At 54.3% G+C, this 15,254-nt stretch overlaps 1 protein-coding gene across 5 annotated transcripts in view; it reads right to left on the reverse strand.

The window, feature by feature from the left end:
• The window catches only part of PRR5 (proline rich 5), a 71,102-nt gene extending 60,112 nt beyond the window's left edge, over positions 1 to 10,990 (reverse strand). For 2 of the 5 annotated variants that reach the window (XM_033233645.1, XM_033233639.1), the window contains exon 1: positions 2,996 to 3,790. The gene's annotated coding sequence lies outside the window, so the exon portion shown is untranslated. Of the gene's footprint in view, positions 1 to 2,995; positions 3,791 to 10,774 lie in introns of those variants that run through there. The other 3 variants (XM_033233638.1, XM_033233644.1, XM_033233649.1) reach the window with 3 other exon arrangements.
• Between the last annotated feature and the right edge of the window lie 4,264 nt (positions 10,991 to 15,254).

The following is a 15,254-nucleotide window of genomic DNA, read 5'->3' on the forward strand; positions in this document are numbered from 1 at the left end:
GAAAAGTTTGTTGACTGAATAAAGTAGAAAGCCCCAAATCACAGCAGCTCCCAGGAGGGACCTGACGTCAGTGCTCCCCCCACCAAACCCACTCACTCAGGCTGAGGTCCAGCCCTCCCTCCTTGTGGGTCTCTCGCCGTCCTACTCACCTTCCTCCAAGTCTCCAGCCACACTACACTCACCCTCACCCACACACCTGCCTCCCTCGTAACCAGCCTTCAGTACAGTGGCACCTATACAAGCCCTCAGGCTGGGCCAGGGTCTTCTCCGGGCTTCCTGAGCCCCAGGCTTCCCTCTGCGAAAGTTCCAATCACACCATGGCTCTATGTCTTCTGACCAGCCTCCCCCATCAGACTGAGTGTCCCAGAGGGGACAGGCTGAGTCTTTTTTTTTTTTTTTTTGAGAGAGAGTTTTGCTCTTGTTGCCTAGGCAGCAATAGGGCGATCTCGGCTCACTGCAACCTCCACCTCCTGGGTTCAAGCACTTCTCCTCCCTCAGCCTCCTGAGTAGCTGGGATTACAGGCATGCGCCACAATGCCTAGCTATTTTTTTTTTTTTTTTTTGTACTTTTAGTAGAGATGGGGTTTCCCCATGTTGGTCAGGCTGGTGTCGAACTCCTGACCTCAGGTGATCCACCCGCCTCGGCCTCCCAAGGTGCTGGGATTACAGGCATGAGCCCCCGCACCCGGCCGAGGCTGTGTCTTTATGGCAGTTGCCCCCCAGTGTTACTGGGCTCTCAGTGCACGCTCAAAGTCACTGAAGGGACTCGAACAATTTGAAAAATATAAAAAAAAACGGAAAAAGAAACAAACCACCAGAGAAATTACCGCTCCCCATCTCGGTACATTTCATTTGGGTCTTTTTTTCTATCTGTCTGTGTGTTTGTGGGACACCAGCATGAGCATCCTAAGAACACAAGCCTGCCTCTGTCCACCTCCCTCACATGAATAAATGCTGCATTCGCAGAATGGACCTGGGGTGGCCCCAGGGATCCTCTGAGGACTAGGAGAGGGGGCAGTCACTCAGGGTCACTCAGCTACAAGGGGAGAGGCCTAGACCTGAAGGCCAGTGCTCCTGACCCCCCCAGGGCACTGACTCCCATGGCAGTCGCTTTCAAGGCCCCAGAAATCTTAATTTTCTTCTGTCCGGCTGACCATCCATCATCCTGGAAGGCCAGGAAACCAGAGGCCCCACCTGCACAGACGGTTCACAGAAGTAGCGAGTGCCCCACCCGCGTGCACCTGCAGGCTTCCTCCTGTCCCCTAACGCAGGTGCCTCCTGTCCCCTAAGGCAGGTGCCTCCTGTCCCCTAAAGCATTTCTGTCACTCACTCGTGCTCTCAATTCATCGAATGCTGCTGGGGTCCCACTCTGTGCCAGCCTCCAGCTGAGCCCTGGGACCTAGAGATGAATCACACAAAGCAGCCCCAGTCTGTTGGGGAGACCTGGGAACAGGGCAGAGAAGCTCTGTATGACAAGTGCTGGCCCAAAGGCATAAGCAGAGCCCAGGGTGAGATGGCGCTGGGAGGGCCATGGGTCTGCCCGGCCTGGGGTGAACAGGAGGCAGCCAGGAAGGCTTTCTAGAGGAGGATGCCTTCCAGCAGCGGCTTAAAGAACCAGCAGGCAGGGCGCGGTGGCTCACACCTGTAATTCCAGCACTTTGGGAGGCCAAGGCAGGTGGATCACCTAAGGTCAGGAGTTCTAGACCAGCCTGGCCAACATGGTGAAACTCTATCTCTATAAAAATACAAAAGTAAGCCAGGTGTGGTGGCATGCGCCTGTAATCCCAGCTACTTGGGAGGCTGAGGCAGGAGAATCGCTGGAGGCGGAGGTTGCAGTGAGCTGAGATTGCACCATTGCACCCCAGCCTGAACAACAAAGGTGAAACTCCATCTGAAAAAAAAAAAAAAGAGCCAGCAGAAGCCCAGCAGGTGAAGGATGGCAGGAAAATCGGACCAGGTATAGGAACAGCAGGAGGAAGGCCTAGAGGACAGAAGGCTGAGAGTGAGCAGGAAGAGACTGCATGTCCGGGCAGGTGGTGAGCGGGTGCAACAAGGGCCCAGCCCAGAACTGGGCGTCGGAGATGACCCGACCACCCACAGGGTTCCCATTAAGAGCCTGCATGCAGCCCGCTCCCTCTCACAGCTGCTGCATGCGTGGCTCTGGGGACCAGCACTTCCCTTCAGAATTCTGAGCACCGTAGGCAAAACTTCCACCTTGAAACCAGCCTGTCCTTAAGGCCCCCAGCCCCAGCTCACAGTTATTTCCTGGACGAGCCAATGCAAAGCCTGCCAGAGCCTACTCTGGAAACTGGAGCTGGTGCAAAGGCTGATCCGTGCCCGCAGGCTTTGGTGGATGTGGGGCCGTGATAAAGATTAAGAACACAGGTGTGATCCTCGCTTGCTCAGAGAAAAAGCCAAGTTTACCCCGAATTCACAAATCAGAGACGGAGGCTCAGAGAGGTGAAGCAACCTGGCCTGAGGTCACACAGCAGGTGACCAGGCCCAGGCACTAAGCCCACCCCTCTGACTCCCCTCACCACGGCATAAGCTCCCCTAGGGCAGGTCCATCTGATACGTCCCCCACTGGTCCCTGGAGCCTCGAGCGCTGGCCCCTGGCCAGGGCACCCAGAATGCTTTTCATGAATGAGTGAACAAAAGAATCTGAACCCCCTGCTCTTTGTCCCACCCCACGCAGCAGTAGGAAGAAGCCATCTGCTACTGTTTTTTGTCGTTGCTGCTACTCTAAAAATCAAAAGTGCAAACCCGAAGTCATAGCACTGTGTCACATCAGGGTGGACGGACACCCCCGGCCTGATTCAAGGCTGAAACGGAGTGGGGTTCCTCCGGGGCAGGGGCGCACAGCAGGGTCTTAGAGTCAGACAGACCAGGGCCAAATCTCCACTCAGCCGCTAAGGGCTATGAGACCCGACACGCCGGGCCCCGTCTCCACGCCTAGGCATCCCCATGTCTAAAACCAGACGCAAAGAGTACCTACCTTGCTGGGTGCCGAGAGGACTCAGGAGGCGGGATGCTGCCAGGGTGGGCACAGGTGGAATCCCAGCCCACGGGTGTCCTTTGCCCTGCGACCTTGGCTGAGGTCTGCACCCTCCTGGAGGTGAGCTCTGAAACCCTGCTCAGCACTAAGCACGTTGGATGCCTGGCCTTATGGGCAGCCGAATGGTTTACACATTAGGAGGCGTTCACATGGCCAAAGGGCAGAGGGGGCCCAGGAGCCTGAGGGCAGGTGGTTCACTGGGCTCCCCCATGACTCAGCAGAACTCAGGCTGCAGGCTCGGGTGGGAGCTGCCCCCGACTGCACCCTGTGCAGGGAAGCCCAGCTGCTGGCTGATAAATATTTTATCACTGCTCACAGAGCAGTCCCCAGGAAGGCGCCTGCAGCCTCCAAGCCCACAGAGCACTCCTTCCTGCCCGGACAGAAGGAACTGGCCGGGGCCAAGGCGCAGGGTGGGGTCAGGAGCCCAGACAGCTCATTCCTGCCCTGCGACTACAGGTCAGCTCAGCATATACCCCTGAGCCCCACCCACACTCTACTCCACCCTGTGTTGGGTGTTGGGCTCAGACTGCCATGCCTCTTGGACAGCTCCCCTCCTCCTCTTCACCCCGCCTAGAACACCAGCCCTCTGCCTGTTGGCCCAGTCAAACCCTCCATCCTGCTGGCCCAGAACCATTGCCACCTCCTTCAGGAAGCACTCATTTCTGGATCCTCCCTTTCTGCTGTGTGACTGTGGGGGGGCCCATCATACTCTCTGAGCCAGTTTCTTTTCTCTTCTCTTCTCTTTTCTCTCTTCTCTTCTTTCTTTTCTTGTTTTTCTTTTCTTTTTTTTTCTTTTTTTTTTGAGACAGGGTCTCACTCTGTTGCCCAGGCTGAAAAGCAGTGGTGCAATCACAGTTCACTGCAGCCTTGACCTCCCGGACTCAGGTGACCCTCCCACCTCAGCCTCCTGAGTAGCTAAGACCACAAGTGCACACCACCATGCCTGGCTCACTCATTTTTTCATATTTTTAGTAGAGACTGGGTCTTGCTATGTTGCCCCCAGGCTTGGCTTAAACTCCTGGGCCCAAGCGATCTGCCCGCCTTGACCTCCTAAAGTGCTGGGGTTACTGACGCGAGCCACTGCGCCCAGCCTTCTCTTCTGTTTTTGATTTTTTTTTCCCCTTCACTTTTCCAGGTTCAGTAACTTGCCCATCTGAGCCAGTTTCTACAAGGGAGCTAAGGATCTCCGCTCATGGGGGACAAAATGAGAGTGTGCGAATCAAGTTCTCCCAGCACCTCACCCACACAGAGGCTCATTCCATTCGGGGGAAACCGAACATCAGGAATCAAATCATAAACACGACTGAGCGTGGCTAGGAGTGGGGCACAGGACTGCACAGAATCTGGCTCCTGTCTGCAAGGATCCACAATGTAATTAGGATATGTGACCTAAATAATAATAAAATAACAACAACAGTAACAATGGCCACCGAGTTTTAAGCCCCGCCCCATGCCAGACACTTCACATCCCATCTCCTCGTTTGCTCCTCCCAGCAGCCCTAGCACGTGGGCTGCCTCTTGCTCCCATTTGACAGCAGAGCAGGAAACTGAGATGCAGAGAGGGTGAGAGCCCTGCCTGGGGTCACACAGCTTTTCACATCATTGTGCACGTGGAGGCCCCACTGAAAGGGTGGCTCCGAGACAAATGACGGAACTTCCATGGGACAGATACTGTGCAGCTCCTAAAAACTCATCAGGACTGCTCATGAGCTCCTGGGCTGCTTAGGGACAGGGAAGATGCTCATATTACGTCGAGTGAAAAAAGCAGAACCGGTCAGATGCGGTGGCTCATGCCTGTAATCCCAGCATTTTGGGAGGCCAAGGCGGGAGGACGGTTTGAGCCTAGGAGTTCAAAACCAGCTTGGGCAACATGGGAAAACCCCATTTCTTTTTTTTTTTTTTTTTTTTTGAGACGGAGTCTCGCTCTGTCACCCAGGCTGGAGTGCTGTGGCAAGATCTCGGCTCACTGCAACCTCTGCCTCCCGGGTTCAAGTGCTTCTCCTGCCTCAGCCTCCTGAGTAGCATGGATTACAGGTGTACGCCACCACGCCTGGCTAATTTTTGTATTTTTTAGTAGAGACTGGATTTCACCATGTTGGCCAGGCTGGTCTTGAACTCCTGACCTCAGGCGATCCATCCGCCTCGGCCTCCCAAAGTGCTAGGATTACAAGCGTGAGCCCCCGTGCCCAGCTGCAAAACCTCATTTCTACTAAAAAAAAAAAAAAAAAAAAAAAAGAAAAAGAAAACCAAAAAACCAAAACCCAAAAACAAATAAAAAAATTGGCAGGGTGTGGTGGTGCGTGCCTGTGGTCCCAGCTACCGGAATGTGGTGATTGTGCCACTGCACTCCAGCCTGGGCGAAAGAGCAAGGCACTGTCTAAAATAGAAAAGCAAAGCAAAGAGCAGGATACAGAACCGTAGAGCTGTAGGTGCGGTGCGGTGCGGCAATGACACTACGCCACAGGACTTCTATCTCGGAACAAATTGACAGGAAACGAGTACATTCAGGGAGCGAGGCTGCAGGCAGAATCAGAGCCTGTTCTCCAGACTCTGTCCAATATGGTGATGTTGGTTTCATATTTAAAATTTCCCCTAGAAAGAGGATTTGTCTACCCCAAGGCTTTTTGAGCAGCTACTGTCTGTCCTGTTTGTTGAGCATTTTTCTCCTCTCTCAGCCTCAGGTTTGGCCTGCGGAAGGCATGAAGCAGAACGTGGGCCCACCCTCTCCCGGCCCCTCCACCGCAGCAAGGCCGAAGCCATGCCCAGGATCTTCTCCCTGTCTTCCCTTTCCACATGGGATCTATTTACCAGGGACCATCACCGCCACCTACCCAAGCCCTAGACTAACAGTCATCGGTGCTTAGAGAGTAGTGAGTTCCCCGTTACTGAGAATAATCAAGTATCAATAATCATGTCTACCCACCAAGAAGTGGCCACAACGGATGACTTTCTGTTCATCTAAATCAGACCCAAATGCCTTACCAGTGGGTGACCTTGGACAAGATACTGATATCTTTGTATCCTACCTTCCTGGTCTGTACAATGGGATCATGATAGAACAGTGACCTCAGAGGCCCTTCAGAGGGTTAAAAGAGGGCAAGTAGGTAAACTTCTAAGACGCTGTCCAGTGCCTCCCAACAGCTGCCTATGCATTGGCCATTATTATTTGGCAGCTTTATCCTACTCACCTCAGGAGCTACGCAGGGCAGAAATCAAAACTCTTGTTTCACAGATGAGAAAACTGAGGCACGGAGAGTAACACCCTCAGACTGAAAGGGGCTGTAAGCAGTGGAACCAGGGCCAGAACTCGGGTCTTCTGGCATTGAGTGGGAGCTGTGCCCCCAGGCTAGGTCCTCTCTCCCTTCATGTCTCTGGCCTGGGTTCTCTTCTAGGCATGAGGTGGATTGCTTTTGCTGGAGAAACTGCTTTTGCAACCCAGTGCAACTTTTAACCAACCCAGCAGATGGCACAGAAAGCATAGCCTTAAGAACTTTCCAGAAAATGAGCAGGACTCATGCTGGGGTCAGAGGAGCCCACCATGGTGGTTCCTGATGGCAAGGCTCTGTGGCAGCATTTCCTGACCTTCGTGCATGCTGTGTGGTGGGGTGGAGCATGCAGACCCAGATTTGAGTTCCAGCCCTGCCCTCTTGCTGTGGCTCTGGGCAGTCACTGGTTCCCCCTGAGCCTCAGTTTGCCCATCTGTTAACTGGGCAGGGCCACGTCCACCTCGTGCGCTGGCTGGGAGGAGTAGGTGAGATGGTGCCTGGGGAGGTCTATGCACAGGGGCTGGCTGGCAGGACAGGAGCTCAGAAGATGGCAGGCAGCCCCTCCCTTCCAGAGGGGAGCCCACGCTTGGGAGTCAGAACTGAGGACAGCAATGCCCTCTGTGCCGAGATGAATCCGTGTGTTTTCTTGACACCTTTTATTTTATTTATTTATTTATTTTGAGATGATGTCTCACTCTGTCTTGCCCAGGCTGGAGTGCAGTAGCGTGATCTCAGCTCACTACAGCCTCTGGCTCCTGGGTTCAAGCAATTCTCCTGTCTCAGCCTCCCGAGTAGCTGGGGACTACAGGCATGTGCCACCACGCCCAGCTAATTTGGTATTTTTAGTAAAGACAGGGTTTCACCATGTTGGCCAGCCTGCTCTCGAACTCCTGACCTCAGGTGACCCACCTGCCTCAACCTCCCAAACTGCTGGGATTACAGGCATGAATCACCGTGCCCGGCCATCTTGACATCTTTTAAACAAGGACTTGGCCCTGCCCCATCCCCTAGCATGGGGGTATCGGTACAACACAATAGCAAACTCCATCTCTGTCCCTACTCCTCTGGGGCAGGGGACAGAAGGGCACAGGTATCAGCTGGGGGCTTCCTTGTGCCAGGCCAAGTGAGCACTGTATTTATCTCACTGCCTGGACTCTTAGGGCCACCCCACCATCAACCACCACGGCTGATGCCAAGGCAGAGTTATCACAGGATCACGACACTACAAGACCACAGCACTACAAGACTATGCACCACAAGGCTATGTCACTAGAAGAGCACATCACTATAGCAAGACCACGTGGCTACAGAATGACATCACTACTTGCCACGACTCACAGGGAACACTCCTAACTGGGACTGTTCAAGCACCTGACATGAAGTCGCTTAACTCTCACAGCAGCCTACAGCCTAGAGTGCGGCAGGAATCACTATTTTATCGATGAAGAAGTGGAGGCAGACAGAGGTTAAGTAACTTGCTAAGACCTCCTGAGAGGTGGGACAGGATGTGAACCCACGCAGCTGGCTCCAGAACCCACCCCCTCATTCACCTAAGCTGTTTATTCCAATCTGCACCTTGCAACGAGAGAACTGAAGCTCAGAGAGCTTAGGCAGTTTTCTCGTGGCAGATGGCCCTGACTCTGGGATCCCTAACCTTTCCCCTCTCACTGGCTCCCGAAGGCTCCTCCTGCTTGGCCACCAGAAGCTGAGGGTCCGAGGGTCTGCGGTCAAGTCTCTGCGTAGCAGCAGCACCAGGGCTGCTCTCCAAGACTGAGGGTTTCTGAAGTCATCGAGAAATATGCAAATATGCTCACCAGACTTCCAAGCCCCTGTGCCACCACGTTCTCCCCAGCAAGATCCAATTTTAAGACATAAGAAAAAAGAGAGATGTGGTTAAAATAAAAAATGAGGGCTGTCTTGTCACCAAGAAGCCACCTCTTTGTTCAGCTAAACCATGTCTTCACAATGGCCCAAGATTCTGATTCACATTTCTTGCCTCTAATCCAAAAGATGGCTGGTCCTGTTCAGTGCTGGCCCCCTGCACCCCCCCCCGGGCTTCAGGATGAGGGTCTTGAAGCAGGACGCCCTGACCCTGCTGTTTGAGCCTGTGGGAGACCCACACCGCCCTCTGACCTGGATAGCACCGCATTCACACGGCATCAGTAGCCTGCCCATTTCTGCGTGGGTCTTTCTATCTTGAGAGGCCCTCCTCGCCATCTGCAGGGCCTGGGGAAGGTCTTCATGAATGAGTGAATGAATGAATGAATGAATGAATGACTATCCTCCTCTACGGGAGTCTCATGAGAGCTCTGCTCTTCTCACACATGTCCCAAAAGACGGTTTTGTTCACATCCACAAACGTCCACAACTTGGGGTACCCGGAGAGCTCCTGGTGTTCCTCTTTCCTTGTCACCCGCCCCTCCTGGTGTCTGCACCCCTGACTTGCTGGGCGTGAGCAGGAAAGCTGGCACCACACCACAGTGCCTGCCTCTGCCAGGCGGTTCTGCGTTACCATCCCCAGGCCTTTTAAGCCATCCATTAGAAACAAAAAACCCATTAGCTCACAAATGTTTCTGCACAGGCTGCTTTCCCTGCTGATGAAGAATTAAGTCCATGCGAGTGTCCCCACTGCCACCCAGTTAAAACAGCCAAGACACAGAAGTGCCAGCCATTCCCATGGCCGATCCACCCACACCATGGTGTGCTTGTGATGTGGGGTACCACACTTCTTTGGACCTCCCTGACTGCCTCTGTGGGTGGATGGGTGAAGGTAATATGATGATCCCAGTTTTCAGGTGAGTAACCCAAGGCCCAGAGAAGCAAAGTGACTTGTCCAGGGCCACACAGCCAGCCAGTGCTGGAGCTGGGATCCTGACCCAGGCCTGCCAGACTTCACAGCAATCCCCGCCCCACAATTTAAACAAAGGGCTCAGAATCCCAGACTGTTTGGCAGGAAAGGCCCCTGGGGAGGCCATAACCTCCTCTGACTGCTGGGGGACTTGGGCTCCAAGAGGGGAGCGGCTTGCCCAGGGACACAGCAAAGTTGTGGACCCCAGGGTGGGCCCTTCTCGGCCTCTTCGCTGCCCGCCAGCCAGAGGGAGGTAGATGACTTTGTCTCCCTCATCCGACATTACCACCTAGCGCTGCTCACACCTGAATGTGCATCAGAATGACCATCGGGGACTTACAAAATTCAGATTCCTGGTGCCCCCTTACCAGGTTAGGACAGGGGCCAAGGAATTGGCATTTTATCAAGCACTGCCATCAAGGAGGATAATCTGGGGTCCGGGACCTCACTTGGAGAGCCCCAGCTTACCCCCAGGATTCTGGAGGCTGGCCCAGTGCAGAAAGCCCGAGGGGCCACAGGGAGGCGCCCTCCCACCTGCAGATCAATCCAGGGAATGGAACTCACCACCCACCCTCCCACCAAGAGCATCACTAATCACCTTGCAGCCAGGCCACCCCACACGGTCCTCACGGCCTCTTTCCACACATGTCACTCCCACCCATGCCACTGGTAGGGAAGTGGAGGCTGCTTGGAGGAAGTGACCCAGTCGCTGGGACCACATCCTGTGACCTTTGGACCCAAGGTCTTCTACCTTGGCTCTAGTGGAAAAAAATCTTAGAAAGCGTCAGGCTCTGCTCATGGGAACAGGGTCTAGAAATCCACCTGATTAGGTCTGAGGCGCAGACCCGTGGCCAGGCAGACCTGCCCAGTGTCCCCACCTGCCAAGGGATGGTGAGGATGTCTCCCCAGGCTCTGACCTTACAGACCGCTAAGCGCTCCAGCCCTGGAGCCTCTGCCCTGGGGTCTGCCTGCTGCCTCCACCTGCCCCCACCCACTCTGCAGGGCCAGCTAACAGCCAGGAAGTGGATGGAGGCACAGGCCAGGGGCTAGAGGGTTGGGGGCCACAGGCTGAGCCAGGACAGGGCTCTGAAAGGAAGGGTCCCCCATCCTCGACCATCTTTGTTTGCTCTATTAAGGGGGGAATGGCGAGGGAGGCGCGAGCTGTCATGGGGAGGGAACGGCGTCGGGGAAGGAGATGGGGACATGGGGCGGCTGGACGGAGACCCACCCACAGAGAGGCGGACAAACTCACAGATAGAGGGAAGGGGGCGGGGCGGGGGGCGCGCGCGAGAGGCTGGGAGAGAACGAGCTCGGAGGTCCCGGGAGACTGGGGTGGGAGAGGCTGGACCTCCATCCAAGGGGGCCGCCCCTGCCCCGCAGATTCCGCCCGACCCCTACCCCACCCCAGGGCCCCGCAGTCGGAGTCGCGCGCGCGCACCTACGCGCGCACACACACAAGCACACACGCGCGCACACACATGCGCGCGCCGCTCCGCCGACACCGCCCCGGGGGCCCCCTTCCGCAGGGGCGCGCGTCTCGCCCCCCAACCCCAGCCACCCGGTCCCCTCTCCGGCCGGGCCTCCGGCCCCGTCGCCGCCGCTCACCTCGGTCCCCGCGCCGCCGCCGCCGCCACCGCGCAGAGCCGGAGCCAGAGCCGGAGCCCGGAGCCCGGAGCCCGGGGCCGGGGGAGGGGGCCGCGGAGGCCCCGCCCCGCCCCGCTCCGCTCCGCCGCGTCCCGCCCCTCGGGCCCGCGCGGGGGCGCCCGCAGCCGCCGCAGCCCCCAAGGACTCGGGGCGCTGCAGGAGAGACTCGCCCAAGTGCGGAAAGCTGGTCCGCGGGCACGCCCACTCGGGTACGCCCGAACTGGGGGCTGGCGCTTGGGCCCCCTCCCGGCCTCCGCCCCTGAGCACTGCGCAGGCTGTGGGCGGCGCCCGCCGGGGCAGGGGGCGTCCCGGGTCACCCGGCGGCCCGGATCGGCCCGTGACGCCCTCACCCTACCCCTCTGCGGGCCGCAAACGTCCAGAGAGGGCCCCCTCCCTAAGTCCCGGTCAGAGTGGGGCTCCAGAAGCCGGGAGGGCAAATCAGACGGTCAGACTCAGTCCCTGTCCCGGGGATCCGGGTCCAGCCGCAGGCGGAGCGGGGAGGGAGGGGAAGACGAACGGGCCTGGCACCAAAAACAGCCCAGGGCTGTGGTTCTCAAAGTGTGGCCTCACCCCGGACCTACAGAAGCAAAAGTCGGGGTTGGGCCCACTATTTCAACAAGCCCTCTGGGTGGTTCCAGAGTTGAAGTTTGAGAAGAACTGCCCTGGTGGAAACATCCAGCACCCCACATCCTGCACCCCACAACCCACATCCCACACCCCAGTGTCTCGAAAAGAGTTTCTTTTCACTCTTCACTTAAACAGCCTCACCCTGTTTAAGTACCTCTCCGTTGATACGTGGCTGTGGTGGGGGCAGTGGGCCGGGGAGCAGTGGTGTCTGTCCCCGGAATCTCTGGCAGGATTGACAGTCAGTGCCCGGTAGAAGCCAAAAGGTCCTGTACTAGGGGCCAGGCTGTGGGCATTCGGGTGGTGATGGTTATTGCCTTTTGGTGTGGTGATTGTTTTACTATTTTAAAATGCAATTGTGCAAGTATTTGTGTCCATATTCAGTTGGAAACCTTTTTTTTTTTTTTTTCTTCTTTCCATCATTGTGCTTGTTTGAAGCTAAGCCACTCGACCCCCAGAAACAGTGTTGACATGAGACAGGTCAGATGGCCAGCCTTCCTGGTGACCAGATTCTAGGACAGCAAGCGGCCCGGCCAGACCCCAGGTGCTCTATTTGGAATCTATAGGGTCCTGGGAGTGAGCAGCTCTGCCTGGACAGTAGGATGGGGCATCCCAGAGGGAGGAGAGGTCATCTGGACAGAGGGGCCTAAAGTGTCTGGGTGGCATCTAGACTGGGCAGACAGTGCCTGGATTGAGTACTGGGGTGGGGCTAGAAACAGGGCCCTGGAGGTGCCAGAAGGAGGTGGACCTGTTCTGAGCCCTGTGCTGCCAAGAGGGATGTCCTGGCCTTGGAGGGACCTTTGAGGTCATCTAATCCAGCCTCTTGGTGTGTGACCACTAGGACCTCCCCTACTTCTAGTTAAACTTTCTTTCTTTCTTTCTTTTTTTTTTTTCTGAGACTGAGTCTTGCTGTTACCCAGGCTGGAGTGCAGTGGCACCATCTCTGCTTATTGCAACCTCCACCTCCTGGGTTCAAGCGATTCTCCTGCCTCAGCCTCCTGAGTAGCTGGGGCTACAGGTGCCTGCCACCATGCCCGACTAATTTTTGTATTTTTAGTAGAGACAGGGTTTCACTCTGTTGGCCAGGCTGGTCTTGAACTCCTGACCTCAGGTGATCCGCCTGCCTAGGCCTCCCAAAGTCCTGGGATTACAGGCGTGAGCCACCATACCCAGCCTAAACTTTCTTATTTTGAGATAATTGTAGATTCACATGCAGTTATAAGAAATAATACAGAGATGTCTTGGACCCAGTTTTCTCCACTGGTAAAATCTTGCAAAATTATACTACAATATCACAACCAGGATATTGGCATAGATGCCGTCAAGATACAGAACATTCCATCAGCAAAGGACCCCCCTGTGGACTTTTTATGTGCTCGTCTCCCTCCCTCCTACCTCCTGGCAAACACTTACCTGTTCTCCATTTCTGTAATTTTATCATTTCAAGCATGTTATATAAATGTAATCATACAGTATGTTACCTTTTGAGATTGCTTTTTTTCACTCAGCGTAATTCCCTGAAGATTCTTCCAAGTTGCTTTGTGTTTCAGTAGTTTGTTCCTTGCTATTGTGGAGTGGTAAGAGTTCCATAGTATGGGTATATCATAATTTGTTTAGCCATTCACTTGTTGAAGGCTCTCTGGGTTGATTCCCAGTTTGAGGCTATTACCAATAAAGCTGCCGTAAACATTTGTGTACAGGTTTTTGTGTGAACATAAGTTTTCGTTTGTCTGGGAAAAGTGCCCAGGAGTGTAATTGCTGGGTCGTATGGGAGTTGCATGTTTAGATTTTTAAGAAATTGCCAAAATGTTTTCCAGAGTGACTGTACCACTTTGCCTTCCCAGCAGCAAAGCTTGAGTGATCCAGTTTCTCCACATCCCTACCAGCATTTCATCTTGTCCCTGTATTTTATTTTTGCCATGCTGATAGGTGTGTAGTGAGATCTCATGGTTTTAATTTGCCTTCCTCTAACGGCTATTGATGGTAAAGATTCAAAACAATCTTAAGAACTTATTTACCATCTGTAAATCCCATCAGTGGTAGGTCTGTTCATGTCTTTTGCCCATTTTCTAATTGGATTGGTTTTTTAAAAAATGTTCATTAAAAAAATTTTTTTTTAACCCCATGAGCAGTCGACAGAGAAAAAGTTGATTTTTAAGAGTTCTTGGCTGGGCGTAGTGGCTCACACCTGTAATCCCAGCACTTTGGAAGGCCAAGGCGTGGGGATTGCTTGAGCCCAGGAGTTTGAGACCAGCCTGGGCAACATGGAGAAACTGTCTTTACTAAAAATACCAAAAATTAGGCTGGGCGCAGTGGCTCACGCCTATGATCCCAGCACTTTGGGAGGCCAAGGCGGGCGGATCACCTGAGGTCAGGAGTTCAAGACCAGCCCGGCCAACATGGTGAAACCCTGTCTCTACTACAAATACAAAAATTAGCTGGGTGTCGTGGCACACGCCTGTAGTCCCAGCTACCCTGGCGGCTGAAGTGGGAGAATCACTTGAGCTCAGGAAGTTGAGGTCGCAGTGAGCCAAGTTCACACCACTGCACTCCAGCTTGGGTGACAGAAGTGAGACCCTGTCTCAAAAAAAATAAAAATAAAAAAAATTTTAAAAAAAGGGGGTGGAGGATTTGGTTTGCAAATACTTTCAAATACTTTCTCAGTCTGTAGCTTATCTTTTCATCCTCTTAATTGTTTATTCTCAAAGCATAAGTTTTTAATATTGATGGAGTCCAGCGTATCAATTTTTCCTTCTATGGAACAAGCCTGTCTCTCATTTCCTGCCAGAACATGAGGCTGCCCTGGTGGGGGATGGAGCCCCGTCTGAGAGGAGGTGGCAGCCCAGCCTGTAGCCCAGACACTTTGCTTATGCCCCCAGCATTTCAGGGCCATCCCCACTTGGCCATGTGGGTGTCATCTGCTGACCTCTGACCTCTGCAGGGAACAAAATCAACCTAGATCCTCAGGGTCCTGGCCTCGCTGAAGCCTGGTTCTCAAAGGGCAGGGGAAGGGAAGCAGGAGTCTGCGCACCTGCCTTGCAGGCATTGTCTCAGTAAACCCTTGCCCTTGAGGCAGGAACTGAGACCAAGGGAGGCCAGCTTGCCAGGCTTTTAGGAAAGCACACCCGGAATTTGAGGATCCAGTGCCCTGGCACCCTCTGCAATCTCCCAAGGAGAGATTTGAGGTTGCTTATAGTTAGATGTGGAGATACCCCTCCTTCCTAACTTGGGGTATAAGGTCCATCAGAATAACACCAGCTGTAGCCGTATGTTAACACTGATGGTTGCCACACACTTGCTATGTGCCAGGGGCGTTGCGGTGCTCCATAAGCATTGCCCCATTTAACTCCTACAAGAAACTCTAAAGTGGGTGCTCTTCTCATCTTCCTTTAAGAGCTCAGACGTCTGGGGACACAGAGAGGTGAAGTAATTTACTCAAGGCCACACAGCTCATAGGTGGTGGAGCTAAGATTGGAGCCTCCACGGCAGGGCTGCAGAGGTGGAGGGCTAGCCAGGGTGAACACACAGTTTGTCTCCAAATGCAGATGCTGCGAGGAAGAGGGAGCAGGATGGCAGGAGGTCCGGGTTCCCTGGGTGGGCACACATGGGTCTGCAGGTGTCAGGGATTCACAATAAGGAATATTAAGGGTTAAGATTTCCACCCAGCTCCTCAAACCTAGTGGAGCTTTGGGTCGATACCAGTGAGTGGGGCAGAGAGGCTGCTTTTACTTCTCACCTTGTTCTTAATTTGAAGATCAATTCATTCTTTTGTTCTTGTATTTTTTCAGAAAGCGTTGATAGTTCCTAAGATACCAGT

The sequence above is a fragment of the Trachypithecus francoisi genome, unplaced genomic scaffold (genome assembly GCF_009764315.1).
Source record: "Trachypithecus francoisi isolate TF-2019V2 unplaced genomic scaffold, Tfra_2.0 Lachesis_group14, whole genome shotgun sequence".
Lineage (NCBI taxonomy): Eukaryota > Metazoa > Chordata > Mammalia > Primates > Cercopithecidae > Trachypithecus > Trachypithecus francoisi.